The sequence below is a fragment of the Pseudopipra pipra genome, chromosome 6, assembly GCF_036250125.1.
Source record: "Pseudopipra pipra isolate bDixPip1 chromosome 6, bDixPip1.hap1, whole genome shotgun sequence".
NCBI lineage: Eukaryota > Metazoa > Chordata > Aves > Passeriformes > Pipridae > Pseudopipra > Pseudopipra pipra.
In genome coordinates this window covers 53,994,180-54,010,132 of record NC_087554.1, presented here as the reverse complement: position 1 = coordinate 54,010,132, position 15,953 = coordinate 53,994,180, and the positions used below count along the sequence as shown (strand labels likewise).

The window sequence follows — 15,953 nt, the reverse complement described above, 5'->3', positions numbered from 1 at the left end:
GGTACAAGCACACAGTGATGCTGTGACTAATGAGCAATACTCCTGCATTCTTTTAAGATGAAAAGTCATCCACAATAGCATTTACCAGAATTTCTCTCCTTGTAAGGTATTATTGTGACCTTTTTGATTTCCAAAGATTTGATATCTCTTATGAAAACAGTATACAAATTAGGAATCAAAGGAGTTACTCCACAAGTTTTGCATAGAAAATCTTGGTCTGAGTTTCTAAACACATATTTGCTAAACTGTTATAAACCAAGAAATTACAAAATTAATTTAATTAACTTTATCCTTATTGCATATTAAAGGTGAAATACAAATAGCACAGGAATAGAAAGGATTTGACCATGACAGATCTATTTGCTCCTGCCATGTGTTCCCCGAACTCTACTTTTTAGAGACACTATGGGGCTAAAATCAGTAGTCCATGTGTGCTTCTCAAAGTGTCTAAAATGGGTGCTGTGTAGAAAGCATGTTGAGAGTACGTAAAAGTCTTAATGATTTATGAATTTATTCTTACAAAACGTTTCTGAGTCAGATAAATACTGTTATTGCTGTTCTGCACATGGGTAAATTGAAGGACAGAAAGCTTAAGTAGCACGCACGAGATCACCCAACAAGTCTAGAGAAAATAGGCTGGAACCAGAACGTTTCATTTCTATTTTCATGTTCTGTAAGTGTTAGATCATCTTTCTCCCATGATTAGCTGCTATTCTGGCATGAACTCAGTACCATTATGATAGAGCTATTTTTCATACAATGGGATGAGACTGCCATGGCTTTAATTACAAGCATGTGTTCATTCTTTTATGGCATTGTGATTGTTATGTAAGGTGATGTGTAAAATTAATGAACTTTAAATTAGGAGTTTACATTGCAAAGCCTCTGGGGCAGGGAAAGTTTTCTTCCTCCTTGTTCATATAGCCCTCATTAACTTGGAGTGCTATTTAATGACTGGACCTTAGAACTGGTGCACCAATGCAAGACTAGAAGTAATTATCAGGTTATTTTTATTCAAGATAGAAACTGCTTTACATAAATGAGGAGGAAATCCCACCTTCACAAATTTGCAGAAGAGTGCTTACTTCTGACTGAAAATACTTTTCACAGAATTCCCAGCTGGGATGGGACACATTCTCTTAAACTAGAGTTTAGTGGGAGGGGCATCCTACACATGTCCCACAACATACGCTCCTAAATTTTGTAAATTTAACCCGACTCTTTTGGAGAACAATGTGATGATTTCAGAAATGAATAAATGATGATACATTTATAGCTTCTTTTCAAAGAAAAGAAAGGTAGCCAATCCTTATGACTAATAACTATTATTTAAAGTACAATCTGAGACACTTGTAAAATTTCAGCCAGGGTCTTGGCATGACTTAGTGCCCAAGAAAAGGATATCTATATTGGGAATCAGCTGCTCTTACACAATCTTTTTGATGATTTGGAACCACATAAAAACAAGGAGTTGATGATATAATACATTCTTGGGATTTGGAGATGTTCGCCCTATTCCTGCTTTGAATTAAGAGAGTATATTGGTGGTTTAGTTAAATGTCTCTCAGTCAAAATTATACGTCTTTCTTTATCATGCAGTTGAAGCCAGATCCAGCTCTTACTGTAAAAAGAAAAATACAGGTGTGAAGAATGTTCAGCTGCTCTAAGATTTCAGACATTGCAGTGGATTTCAAGCTGTGGTTTGTAGATTATCAAAGACCTGGGGAGTGTTTGCTGGAGGTCTGTGGAAGAGCTGGCTCATCAGATAGGATCCACTGCTTTTTCTTTTTGTTTGTTTGTTATTTTTGTTTGTTTATTTGGTTGTTTTTTTTCTTTTTGTCCCCAACAGCTTAATGGTGTTACAAGTAGCTAAAAATGCGTTAAAATATTTCCCAGCTAGCACTTTCAAATGTTAACAGTTGTACTTGCCTCAGGGCTGTTATTCAGCCACCAAAACCAGAAGGTTTCTGTGTGATCAGAAAGCAAGGGTGAGTCTCAATGACAAAATTTATGAAGATACTGTCTGTAATCTGAAACTCTTCAAGGAATCTTTAGCATATATTATGCTTTAGAACCTGCTGGTAAATGCACTTCACTAAGTGACTAAGATGTGCTTATATCATTGTAAGAGTGCAGATAGTGCTCTAATGCATTGTAAGTTTTTTTTCTGATCTGATACTGTCAATATACAATTTTTTTGGAGGACTTGCTGCTGGTAATATGCTCTACGGTAACTAATGATGACCAAATAATAAAATAAAGATATATTATTTCATCACTTAATAGAACACATGGTCTAGATTTTTAATCTGAAAATCTTATAAAAGATACAAGATAACAAGTGCTATTTATAGAAGTGTAATTCATACTCTGCATTTGATCAATAATTGTAAAAACAAGATGAGTCAAAAGGTTAGGCTACGTGTTGCTACTTTAAAACTCCATTCAGTGTGTGCCTTAGGTGGCAGAGAAATAAGCTGAAGCAAAATTTAGCCACCCATACATGTGGCATTTCCAGATCTGGTGTTCAGGAAAGACTTTGCTCTTGAAGGCGCTATTTTCCCACTAAATCTAGAAGGAAGAAAGCTGCTTCACTCATGTATTTTTCTGAGCCAGAGAGCTAGATACAGCAGGGAGAAGCATGGGTTATCAAAATATTTTTTGCTTGGAATATGCTTATAAATCACAGATTTCACAACGCTACTTATGCAGAGTTTATGATGGCAATTGTCTGTCTGTTACAAGTGGGACTACAAAAAGGATTTGTCACAGAAATTCTTGAGACGAGAATAATCTTTCTCCATTTTTGGGCTGATGCAACATAAAATTACAAACAAAAATAAAATACAGCTGGACCCTAGGCAAAGCAATAGACAGGACCTGGGGAGTCCACTCTAGGTGATTTGTTTAAAAGAAGAAACTGATTTCAGCAGCAATAGTAGATCAATCATGAATTGTTGAAACAATTAATTAAAGCCATTACTTGGGAATCAGTAGAAAAGAAACTGTATCCATTTGCTCAATCCAGCAATTTAAATTTCTCAGGGTGCCATGAATAAACTGTGAAATGTATCTTTAAAATAAAGTTTTTAATTAGAACTGGCAGTTCTGAACCTGCTGTTGGCAGGAGCCAACCTACTAAATAGAGCCTGATGCAATAGACTGCAAAGTGTGTTTGCTTGCTGCTTTAGCATTTAACAATTAAAAGAGAAAGAGAAAAAAGTATCAATCATTAAAATTTAAAGTTGTGTTTCAGCATCAACATTAGAAGATTTTTTCCTCTGTGGTTGAAGCACTTTGGAATTTTCAACTATCTTTTCAATAGGTAAAAATGTGCCAAATAGGTGCCAAATACAGCCAGTTTCCTGAAGGATGAAATTTGTTTTCCAGGAACACACATGAAAAAAAGAAAAAGTAAAAACAAAGGAAAAAAACTACTTGCTGTAGTAGATTCAGCAATCTAAGTGCCATCTAACAATCCACTGCTGAATTGCTGGTGTGGGTAATCCTTCCTCAGATGTGATCTGATTCAAGCAGTCAACCAAGCACATGCTGAATTACACTTTGCTTAAATTGCATTGTCTTTATTGGGACTTAAGCATGTGTTTAAAGTTCAGTATCTGAATTTTAAATAGGGATTATGCATGACACCTGCTTGGCAAAAATTACTCGGTTATTTTCAAATATGCCTCACTGCGTGTTCCTGAGAATAAGTGGTGCTAATGCTTTCAAAAATCCCACCCTAAGCTGAGTAAAATAGGTGAATTTGTTGTTTCTGTGAACAGACATGGGGGAAGGGAAATAAAGGCTTATATTAAGGGACAAAAGCTTAGGTGAATAAAAGGGCAAAGCGTCCCGTGCCACCGGCCTCTGGTCATTCTTCTGAGAAGCATGAGTCCGTCTGTGCTTCCCTTTCACCTCTGGTTTAGGGGCCTTGGTGGCTTCTGCATTCCTCTTCTTCTTTCATGTTGCTCTGTCTGTGATGCATTTAGAAAAATCCATTTTTTCTATAGCCCAGTAACCCTTGTCGCTGACCTCACCAGCCATGTGCTCAATGTGAGCATGACTCATGGTAGCGATGAGGAATCCTTATTCTCTCTAATTTGGCCTCCCCAAAGAAGGAAGAGGGGGGTGGAGGCGGGGGAGGAGTGGTGGTGGTGGCGAGGGGATGGGGGAGATTCTGATATTTCCAAACTCACTTGCTGGAAGTGTTGTGTCAGTTATGATAATTTGGTGTAGCACATAAATCCTTAGGCTGACTCGCGATTCCCAGCACACCCCTTGTAGTCTAATTGAGAAATTGCTTTTCTGTCAGTCGCATACTGTGGTGGAAATGCAAGAATGCGAGAAACAATAGGAGCAGGCTCATACTGAGTCAAAACAGATAAAGCCAAATAGCTTGTTGGACTGAAAGATGGGAGCAAGCAAGTTGGTTAGAAACCCATTGCTGCTGCTGGTGGCTGTGCAAATGATACACTCACCCAGTGTGGAGGCGCAGTGGATGGACAGGCAAACCAGCAAGAATGCGATGAATCTCCTCTTTATGAAAGAGGAAGGATAAGGGCATCAATACAGTACTGCGTGCTCCAGCCTGCAGGGCGAGGAGAGCACTCTACGGATTGATCTGGAGGTGAAAAGCAGCCGGGGCAAAACAAGCCCATGAACAGGTTGGGTGTGGAGTGAGCGGTGCGTGGACTGTGCGGGAGGGAGGAAGCCGGGCCGGCTGCGCTGCTCGCGGGCTGCAGGCAACGCTCTGGATCGGTTCAAGATGGCTGCCCAAGGGAGCACGTGGCAGGCTTCTCTCTCCTCTGGAGACTTTTGTTTGTTATTCCTTTTCTGGTGATTTCCTCTAATCTGAAGAACAAGATGTCCTTAATGAAAACAGATGTTTTGCTCCCTTGCATATGGAAAAAAAAAAAAAAAATCACCCAAAATAGCATAAGCCCAAAGAATGCTGAAACCAGTGATGGGTTTCCATAAACCTCTTCATCAGTGCCCTGATCTGGATGCTCATTTCCTACTGACAATCTGTGGAAGCTGTTGATGCAAAGGTCCAGGGTAAGACCTGGGTGTAGGAGTGGGTGAGCTGTGTGCCTCTGTAAAGTATAAACACCACACTGAGCTGGCTCACAGCTTTCCTCATCCATGGTCTCCCACTGCGAGATCCTGGTCAATGGCAGCTTTTGTCATTGGCTTCAGCATAACTAGGAATTGGTCCCAGTATTTAATTTAAAGCACAGCACACAAAACACCAAAATCATAACATCCCTGCTACATTTATAGAGCTGCATAAGCCACCGATTAACAAATGGATGAGATACTGAACTTTGCTTTACCATCTGTCTTTAATTACATAAAATAACTTGAAGCAATTAACAAGAAAGAAACACTGTGGCACAAATAAATAAATCCTATTGATAGAAACAGATGAGGGAATACTTAGGATATTTGAATATATGTATGAAAGTCACTAAAGCTGCATAATCCTCACCCAATAATATGACAAGTATTATCTAAAAGATTTACACTGACATTGCCAATTATTTTTGAAAAATAATAGTTACCTGTGGAGATGCAGAGAAACAAAAGGAAATCTATGCGTATGTGACTACAAAAGACAACATGTGGTCCATCCAACAGTCTAAGTTTTGTCTTTCACAGATAAGAGAAATTAATATCAACAGAAAAATATACAAAGCATGAGGTTTCATAACTGTGGACCTACAACCAGTCACATAAGTCTGCGTGCTTATAAGCATTTAGGCTCCAGTAGGGATTAGGCTTTTTAACACTTTCCAGGATTTAAGTTCTAAATCCATTTTTTCAGCATTCAAATACACTTGTTTGCCTTTTCTGTTTAGGCACTTGGGAAAAGTGAGTGTTGTACAACAGTTATTGAGTGACTGCCGAGTGGATTAAGAACTGACTAACTGATAGATGTCAAAAAGCAGCTGTCAGCTCCAAATGAAAGCTCTGGAGTCAGTTTGCAGAAATGGGTGTTACGCTTGGCAGGCCACAGAATTGTCCTTAATGGTCGGGAGACAAGTACATCCCTAGTAAAACGATGCTTAGTAAATTAGGGAGGAAATTAAAATTGGTGGAATTACAAATAAATTGCGAAGATGGAGCAGCCCAAATTTGGTGAGAAGGACCTCTGCAGACAACAGGAATTTTAAATCATGCGGTGTCTGTATTGATGCGATAGAAATCATATCCCAAGGGCAGTGCTTGAAAAGTCTTTGGTATCATTGTGGGAAAGCAATTGGACACAGGACTCAGTCTCATGGTGTGAAAGAGGAATAAAGTCCTCTTTGAATAAGTTAGCAGGGACATACAAGTTGACTATATGGCTGTAGTGTGTGGCAGCGCAATGGGTGCTAGAAATCTGAGAAAGGGTGGGAGAAAAGGTGTAAGAACTGCCTGTAGATTGGACAGTATGTTTTGTTTCCCTTACCAAAATGAGATGACTGGATTACACTGTATAATTACCTTCACAACAAGAAAAAAACGTCTTGCATCAGATTAATGTATTACAAGAATCAGTGGTTGGAAATGTAAGCCAAGTAAATTGAAGCAAGCATTGAGGCTTGGATCTGTAGCAGTAAGTGTGATGAACTGCTGAAACAAACTGCCCAAGAAAGTGACTGTGCACATATCAAAACTGAATCCCTTTCTGGAAAACATGTGTCAGGCAAGCAGAAATTATTGGGCTCAGTATATGGGAAATGGGGTAATGTCTGTGACACAGAAGAGGTTAGATAGGATAGTTAATGGTCCTTTCTGACCTCAAAAGTCATAAATCAAGGTCAATGTTTTAAATATTTTAGGCCAAATTCTGTTTATTTCATATAGCTAAGTCATCCAACTAATCCCAAGGAAACACTGAGGCAAATAATATCAGGAGCAGCAAGCGGTATGGTCTTGTAAAAGATAAAACATATTAAATGTGCCTTTCATGTTAATATGAACCATTATAAATTCCGTATATTACAGATTTGGGGGCCAAGGCTGTGGGCTATGGTCAGGATGCTCCGAGCTGGCACTCAGCAAACAAGGTAGTATGCTCAGTGAGTGAGCTGATACACAGACTGGGTGGGAATGTGGGTGAGTGCGTATGTCACTTGACACTGTTTCAGGTATTCATGTTGAGAGAAAGAACTTCAATTGTTTTGGCGGGGAACACTGCTGTGTAGACTGAAATGGGAGAAAGTATGTAAACAAAGAGCAATGGTCAATTGTTGTAGCTTGTAGAAATGTATTGTGGGTCATGGCAGGGACTTGTGACAGACATTGTTCTATTTAATATCTCTATGGTAATCTCAAAGTAGAGGTAAACAGCACAATAGTGAAATGTGCTGATGATACTAAACCAGTAGTAGGAATGCAAACAGAAGACAGAAGACAAATGATATCAAAGGACTGGGAGATATTAGAAAGCTGAGTACAAAATCACCCAAACAACTCAAAGGAAGAAAGAAAGAATGTAAGAAAGAGTGTAAGAAAGAATGCAAGAAAGAAAGCAAGAAGGAAAGAAGGAAAGAAAGAAGGAAAGAAGGAAAAAAAGAAAGAAAGAAAGAGAAAGAGAAAGAGAAAGAAAAAGAAAAAGAAAAAGAAAAAGAAAAAGAAAAAGAAAAAGAAAAAAGAAAGAAGGAAAGAAGGAAAGAAAGAAGGAAAGAAGGAAAGAAGGAAAGAAGGAAAGAAGGAAAGAAGGAAAGAAAGAAAGAAAGAAAGAAAGAAAGAAAGAAAGAAAGAAAGAAAGAAAGAAAGAAAGAAAGAAAGAAAGAAAGAAAGAAAGAAAAAGAAAAGAAAGAAAGAAAGAAAGAAAGAAAGAAAGAAAGAAGGAAAGAAAGAAAGAAAGAAAAAGAAAGAAAGAAAGAAAGAAAGAAAGAAAGAAAGAAAGAAAGAAAGAAAGAAAGAAAGAAAGAAAGAAAGAAAGAAAGAAAGAAAGAAAGAAGAAAGAAAAGAAAGAAAGAAAGAAAGAAAGAAAGAAAGAAAGAAAGAAAGAAAGAAAGAAAGAAAGAAAGAAAGAAAGAAAGAAAGAAAGAAAGAAAGAAAGAAGAAGAAAGAAAGAAAGAAAGAAAGAGAAAGAAAGAGAAAGAAAGAGAAAGAAAGAAAGAAATGACCATCACTAACACTGATACAGTTTCAAGGTATAGGGAGAGGGGACAAGATGCATTTATGTAATGATAAAGGCTGTGCACATAAAGACATATCACAATACAGGGCGGTGATAGTGGCCATGTAAAACTCTATGCAATTACATTCAACTCTGTGTTCAATATTGACAGCCACTGACTGACTGGAAGGAGCTGGAAAAAATCCCACAACGATTCAAAGGCTGGAAAAAACACTTGGGGGAGAGAGTCAGGCTCAAACCAAACATCTCATTAAGCATAAACTTAACTTTAGGTGTATGAGCTGTGCTGCAGATTTACAACTCCCTTTACTGACATGCTAGGTGGCTTTAACAAAGGAACTACATATCAAGCTAAACAATGCACATGTTAAAGCACTTCATTACCCTGGAGCAGAAGGGATTTGGTTAGACCTGCAAGGAAATGTGACAAAAAGTCATATCTGTGAGCCCTTGGCCACTAAAAGGTGCATATTGGCTGCATTGAAGTCAGCAGGCAGTCATTTATTTCCATAAGGCTGGGCTGCTGTATTCTTAGACATGGAACAAAGGTCTGCAAAATCCTAAAGCAGCAAACATTATATAATTGAGAGAGAGGAAGGCAATGAAATCATGCCTTTTGAGTATATTTCTTTTAAAGGTGAAAATGGGAAGGCTGTCGCATGGTCTTTCAAGGGGAGCTCATATTGCTGGGGGTTTTAGGATAGATTTGAACAAAGCACTGGAGAATTTGTGTCTTTACTTTGGAAGGCTGGGAGTTCTTTCCTATCCCAAGATTTCCTGATCATATATGGTTGCCACAAAAGCTCCACAATTCAAGGTGGGAGGAATGGTTCCCTTCTGAGCTCTGAAATAATTTCTGTGACTGTTCATAAAAGAGTTCCTGTGAGGCTGAATTCCTGATGCTGATTTTCAAACCAAGAAAAATTAATCTTTAAAGAATAGGGCTGTGAAATGCTGAACTGGGAACACAGATATGGTTGGAATATCTCTTCTATGTAACCATTTATTGTGCTTTTAACTGAGAATTGTATGAATTAGCAAGCAGTTTGTTCTCTAAGAATGGCATTTTGGGGGAGTTTGTACTCAATTCTTTTTTAAAGTCAGTAGAGGTGAATACCCATCTCCTCAAACTCTTCATCATTGTCACAGACTGAAGTGGTTTCTTTTTGTAAATTTTACTCAGAAATAGTAGGAAAAAAACTGTCTTCTGGAAAAAATTAACACCTCAGTGTTTGCTTAAATAATTATTCTAGGCTTATAATGCAGTCTGTATCACACGATTTTATAGCTAGTAGTAACAAATCACTGCATAAAAGAACACGTAATCTTTAATTTTATCATTCAGAAATTTATTAGTGAAAAAAGTGTTAACTTCAGTAGGAATTTAGTCTTGGAAAATTAGCAGGCACTTTTCTGGGATTGACTACTCAATATCCATAAGAATTTAATAAGACCCCTGTGTAGATTATGAAATAAGTAACAGAGAAAGACCAAGTGAGTGACGATTAGGGCGGAGCTTCCCTTTACAAATCTTGATCGAACAAATACTTGAAAGTCGTGTTTGTCATCAGAAGATCAAAGCCAGGATATGGGATTAAATTATTCACGTGAGCGAGTATCTACAGATCCTTCTCCTTTTTCTTCTTTCTCATTAACCTTTATAACCCAGTTTTATATTGTACTGCTCATTCATTCCCTAGTGCTTTTCTTCTCCTGACAGGATGTGTCCATAAGCTATTTAAGTGCCTAACTCACAACCTATTGCTCTCCTCATACATTTACTTAGTTCTACCATTCAGTACAGTCCCCTTTGGATGTTGAAGCGCTACAGCAGTTAAATATTTTATGTGTAGTACAATACAAAAGCTACCAAAAGAGGGCAACATATGAGCCAACAATAAGAAATACATTCTGACAAGTTTACGGTTGTGTATTTGTGACACCCTCCCCCCCTTTTTTATTTTTAATAGAGAAAGAAATTTTAGCAGATCTGGTCAGTAAACAGAATTTCCATTCTATGGGAAATTCCAGCACTTGGGAAAAAAGCGAAGGTGCTGAATTTTTCAGGGATTGAAAATTCGAAGAAAATATATTTGGCATGGTGGAAGTGTTCCGTAAGTGTCAAATCATTCTCACACCAGAAAGCCCAAATTTATAATGACATTAAAATATTCAATTTAGTAGGAGAAATGTTAAATGTATGAATGCTATATAAAGTTGAAAACAGGATTAAAAGGAACCATGTTTTCACTTTAGGGAAAACAATAATTTAAACATAATTTATTGTAAATAATATTTTAATTTGTCTCCATTTAAAATGTTTTCAAAATAAGTATGCTCTCAAAAAACCAAGCTGATTAAGATGAAGTTTTATTTCCTTAAAGAATGTTTCCTCTGAACATTGTTTAATTATGTTTTCTCTCCATGAAATGCCTGAGACAATTTCAAAATACTCTTAATAACCCTGCAACAGACTAAGGTAAGCTGGCCGCGTTCCAGGACTGTCCCCAGTGCTCTGTTTGTGAAGTGAGAGAACGCCAAGTGCCCAAACGCCAGGCGTGTGAGCTCAGGAGGTACTATACCCTGGACAACATCGAATGTGCGCTCATTGGCAAACAGTTTGTTATAAACAAAGTTCTTTTTTTTTTTTTTTTTTAAACTATTCAATAGCACTCGAAGGAATTACACAGTCTTGAACACATGCCAGGATGGCAATGGGTACAATAAGCAAATATAATCTACCTCACTTAGGGTAAATATTTGGCTACAAATGTATTGGGAGCTCTTTAATTCTTTGTACACTTCTGTGATGAGAACCAGAGGAAAGGCAGTGGCGATGCAAGGACTGGAGGGTGATTTTTTCTTCTCTTATCAGCTGCCCAGATAGGCTAGCTGCCAGTCAAATTAAAAACCTCACTGGAGGAAATGAATGAAGACCTGTAGGTGTAGAAATCTGCTGTTTATACAGCTGCCCTAAGTTCTGCTAATGATTAACCAGAATCAGCCACATCTTCACGGAGATATGCAAAATTCTGTGACAGTGTCCAGGAGATTAACTATGAAATTTAGGGCATTCTCAGTTTTTTTTTGTTTTTTTTGTTTTTTTTATTGGTTTGTTTGTTTGTTTATTTTTTTCTTTCCTTTTATTTGTCTCATCTCTTTTTTCAAAACAAACTTCTATTTTCTACTTGCTTCTATTATGGCTTAGAATGCTGGAAAGTATCTGGGAAGGAGAGGGAGGCAGATCTATTGAACTATTTGAATGGCAATGAAATATCTGGGAAGTTTGGAAGGACTCACCCATTTTGAAGACAGGATGTTCTGCTCGCAGGAGCAATATCTTATCTTCTCTCATTTATCCATGTCCTGCTTTTAGATCTGTATTTCTGTGGATTCCAAAAGAAGGAAAGATTTATTCTTCCTAGTAAGAAACAAGCAGAGGTTTCTGTCTGGAGTGTTTCTCTACTGTCTGATCTATCACATGAACAACAACCTCACATCGCTCACCTGATGAAGGGCTGCAGAACCCCAGGGTATCAAATGAGATGTTCAGAATAGGAATGACAGCTGTGCTCACTGTCTGTGTGGCTGGATCAAGTGTATTGACTCTAATCACAATGTTTTCAGGCAGCTCCTGTATTCTGGGTACACAGGAAGATATTTATACTCATAAATATCCTTCATTTCCTGTACTGCTCATTTATTTTTGATTAATGGCTTGATACTACCTCCCAGGCAATGATGTTACTTTCGGGAGACAAACAAGGAACAGTTATGGAATATAACACATATATTTTATTGGCACTGAGAGGTGTGGTTTATTATCTGGTTGTGTTTATTTGTAGGGAAAAAGGTAACTTGCCTTAAATAGCCTTTCCTCATGGGTGTGAGCCTACACGTCTGACTGCCATCATATATCGCCACTTTACCCAGCAGCCCAGTGACTGGTGTTTATTCAGGAAAGAATTGGCCCATGCACACAGGCACACTGATTCTCACAAATGGTTCTGTGTATGCCTTGGCTTCTTGACTTCTGCCAAATTCAAGCCTAAATTCTAGGAAGCAACAATAACACTAACAGGAATCACGTCAGACTTGAAAGGGATTGCTTTAGCTCTGTGAGCACAAAATGGACTTCTTTTTCTTCCTTAGAAATGATTTTTAAACATGCCTTGGCTTCTCTGAGCCAGCATAGTTTTACCCTGCCAGTCAGGTTACGCAGAGGAATCTGTTACCCCCTTTTGCAGATGTGGTATGTGAGCCTAGTTACATCACATTTAGAGGCAGATGGATCTCTGAAGGAAGCTCCAGTATCCAATTGTGTGCCTTCTGCCCCTTGCTATTGATTCTTGTGGTTAGTCTGTTTCTGATTTTATTTTTCTGTGTAGTTTAAGGGCAAGTCTGTGGTTTGCCCCATGTGCCCAAACGAGGGAGCAAGGGTGCAGAAGACTGCCTGAAAATAAGTAAATCAGAAACAGATAGACTAATTACAAGGACAAATGCCAAGGAATGGAGAACACACAGCATCCTCATGATCAGATATGCCTGGCCTGTTGGAGGAGAGACGGATGTTTCACCATGTGATGTAACTGCACCACACTGGAGAAGAGAGCCGGAGCATCGTCTTCCTTGCCTGGCTGAGCAAAACCCTCTCATGTGGTTTGCCCACACGGCATGTCCCAGCATGGGGAGGAATGGCTTCCCTGAGGTAGGGGTGGGAAGGAGCAAGGCTGGGAAATGAGAGGCTGCTCTTGCCTCCCCAGTGCCTGCCCCAACAGCCAGCAGGGCTAAGCTGACACGGGGAAAGATGTAATCTACTCCTGGTTGTTTCATGGTCAAGGCACATTACTTCCTTCCATGGAATAAGAGGATAGTCATGGATGTCGTCGTGACTCACAGTCTTCTGGGGCAGCATGGCTCTGTGCCATGCCTATAATCAGATGACCCGGGGGGTGAGTTAGGAAGGCTTTTGATGTCATTCTCTGAGCGCTGCACCACAGGAGACAAAGACTTCTTAACGTAACATCAGGCTATCTCTTAAACATAACCATGAAACTAACTTTGACTTGCCAGCAGCTGGTACAGGCAGTGGCCTCCCTACACCGCTCTGGCACTTAGCATAAGAAATGTCATTATGTGGGTGGATTAGGCAGAACCTGTCAAAGTTGTGTGCGTGTTCTTTGGCTGCATTTCCCTCCCTGGGCTAATAATGCTGAAGAGGTGGGGAGTGGGTTGACACATTTTCTGGCATCTGTCATGTAACCTCAGTGAAGTGGAGGACACGCCAGTCACAAGAGTTTTGTGCTTTAGTAAGGTGCAGGCAGCAGTGACACGCTGCAGTGGCTAGCAGTCTTAATCCTATGTGTATCCACAACATTAGTGCCTTCATCATGGTTACAGCTTCCCCAAAGTTCTCTGACAGACTCAGTATGTTTGGAGACAAAGGTAAGGAAATGTATATATGTATATAATGTATATATAAGGCATATATTGTTTAAGCTCATGTTACCTACAGACCCTGAAGCTCTTTACAAGTTGACTGACATGATCTCCATAAGAACCACTGAATTTGGCACAGATGTACAGGGGGAAATATTCAGTGACTGTTTTGCAGTGGGCAGAAACACTCTATACCAGTTCAGCAAAGGATATAAAAAATAGCCATGCCTGATAAGAAGAGTTTTTTAGGACAGAAGATTCTAAAGCAAGACAACCAGAGACTGATGAAATTTAGGACAGAGTCACTCTTGCTAGTTCCCTTAGCAAGTATTAAGGCAGTAGATATGAGAACTGGGGTGAGAGAATCTCCCAAGGTCCAGCACAATCTCAAGGTAAATCATCCTCAGGAGAATAGGGAAGAGCAGTGTATTCAGCATCACAGAGAAGCCTGGTTTTGCACAGCTCCCTTCTTAACACCCTGGGCTGAGGCAACATGCTAGGTGGGTTCCTCTCAAATCACCATCAGAGTAACAGGAGATGGTATGAACATGTATACCCAGAGTAACAGAAATGCCATCTCCTGTCACTACCAGTATGTTGCAAGCTATGTTTGGTTGTTGGGAAAAGAGGTATCAGTTTGGGCGTCAGCTGCATACTGGTGATAGGTCTCATGTGACTTATAGAAGGCACAGCACCCAATTCACTGGCAAGAGTAACTGTTCTGTTTTCTTTGTAGTTCACAATCTAAAAAAAATAAAACCCAAAAAAAGTAGAGCCAGCAGCTTTTGCAAGTAACTACATCTGAACAACAACTGCTACTCTGTTGTAGCATCTGTAGTATTTCAGGTTGAGGACTGCCATCCCCAGGTGCCATGTTCTCCTTCTGTGTAAAACTGAAGGGCAGTAGCTGCTTAAGAAGTAAAAATATAGCTTGGCAGACACAGAGGCAACCTATGTAGACAGGGAACTGCACAATAGCCCCACAGGCTGGGGGTGCCTCCTGTCTTCACTTGCTGGTGTTGAGTCAGTGTGGGTATTATGAGGGCAACAGAAACAGCCCCATCTCCTCCAAACACACATCATCGCTCTGATGTGGGTGCTCCCCTCTGCCAGATGCAGCTTGTTACCAGGTAGTCAGTTGGCACCTCGTATGTGGGGCTGAGGAGCTGGAGAGGAGCTTGAGGGACTGCAACAGAATGCTCTGAGGGATGTCTTATGCCAATTCTGTCATAGGGGAGGAAGAGATAGAGGATAATGATGAGATGGGATATGACTCTGAGATTTATTCTTGCTTGCACTGCATGATACTTTTGTGAAGTTGAGACAATCTGCATCAATGCAATGCCTGACACAGAATTTGTATTGTCCCTTGGCCAGTGTGACTGCTCAGATTGCCAGATAACGTCACATCTCCAGTTGTGTAACATCACCATGCTCTCTAGATCCTGGGCCTTAAAATGTTATTGAGCTGACTGTTTGTACCTGTGGAGGGAATTCAAATGTTGTTTATCAGTGGAAATGTTAACTATGTGTCCTTTGTTGGCAGTAAAGCAACCTGATTTCTCATACGTCCTCGTATTGAAAATAGGAACTCACCGGAGAGAAAAAATGTGTGCCAGCGGGACAAAGGAAGAGCTTTCATCTATGTGTGAGTACACAATGTGCAAGGTACACAACAGTGTTTCAGTAGATACCGGTGTTTTGTAATTCAAGGATCTTAAAAAAAAATAATTATCCACTCTGCCATGATATTTTTCCTTTACAGACAAATAAACATTAAGTTAAACTCTGTTCATTTATTGCTTTTATTTCTCCCTACCTTGTTTGTTTACCTGTTTTCTTGTATTATAATGAGTATGTTGTTTGGTTGTTTGTTTGCTTTTATTTGAAATAATTTTGCATGTAATTTTCTGAACTCTTGAAGAGCAGAGAGACTAGTAAATGTGTATGTTTATGCACCTTTGTGCATGTCCAAAGAATGATAAATAGTTAATAAAATGCACATCTCTGCAGTCCTTTCATGCTTAAGATCCCAAAACAGAAATTGTGAGTATTCAAATAAAATAGAACTGATCCAAAATGTACATATTTAGCTTAGATAATAGCAGCCCCCAGATATGTGCCTCTCTCTGCTGTTGGAAATCTGTCACTTGAACAAAGAGCAGGATATAGTGTGAATCAGGCTGTCCTAAAAGCTTTATGTGATAGACACACTTTATGAAGTTAGTTCCATTTCTCTCACATTTCAAAAGCAGACTCAGACCCTAATTATCCTGAGGAAAAAATTCTACAAATTCATTTTTTGTAGTCTAGGACTGCAATGTTTTTTAGAAGTCAGAATACACCTTAAAAGAACACAGTTTGTCTCAAGGCTTAT

The 15,953-nt window shown here is 39.1% G+C and overlaps 1 long non-coding RNA gene across 1 annotated transcript in view; it reads right to left on the bottom strand.

Annotated features, from left to right (window-relative positions):
• The window catches only part of LOC135416253 (uncharacterized), a 37,313-nt gene extending 24,195 nt beyond the window's left edge, over positions 1 to 13,118 (bottom strand). Inside the window, exon 1 of the long non-coding RNA XR_010431498.1 lies at positions 11,438 to 13,118. This is a non-coding gene — a long non-coding RNA (uncharacterized LOC135416253). The remainder of the gene's footprint in view (positions 1 to 11,437) is intronic.
• Positions 13,119 to 15,953: the final 2,835 nt, after the last annotated feature.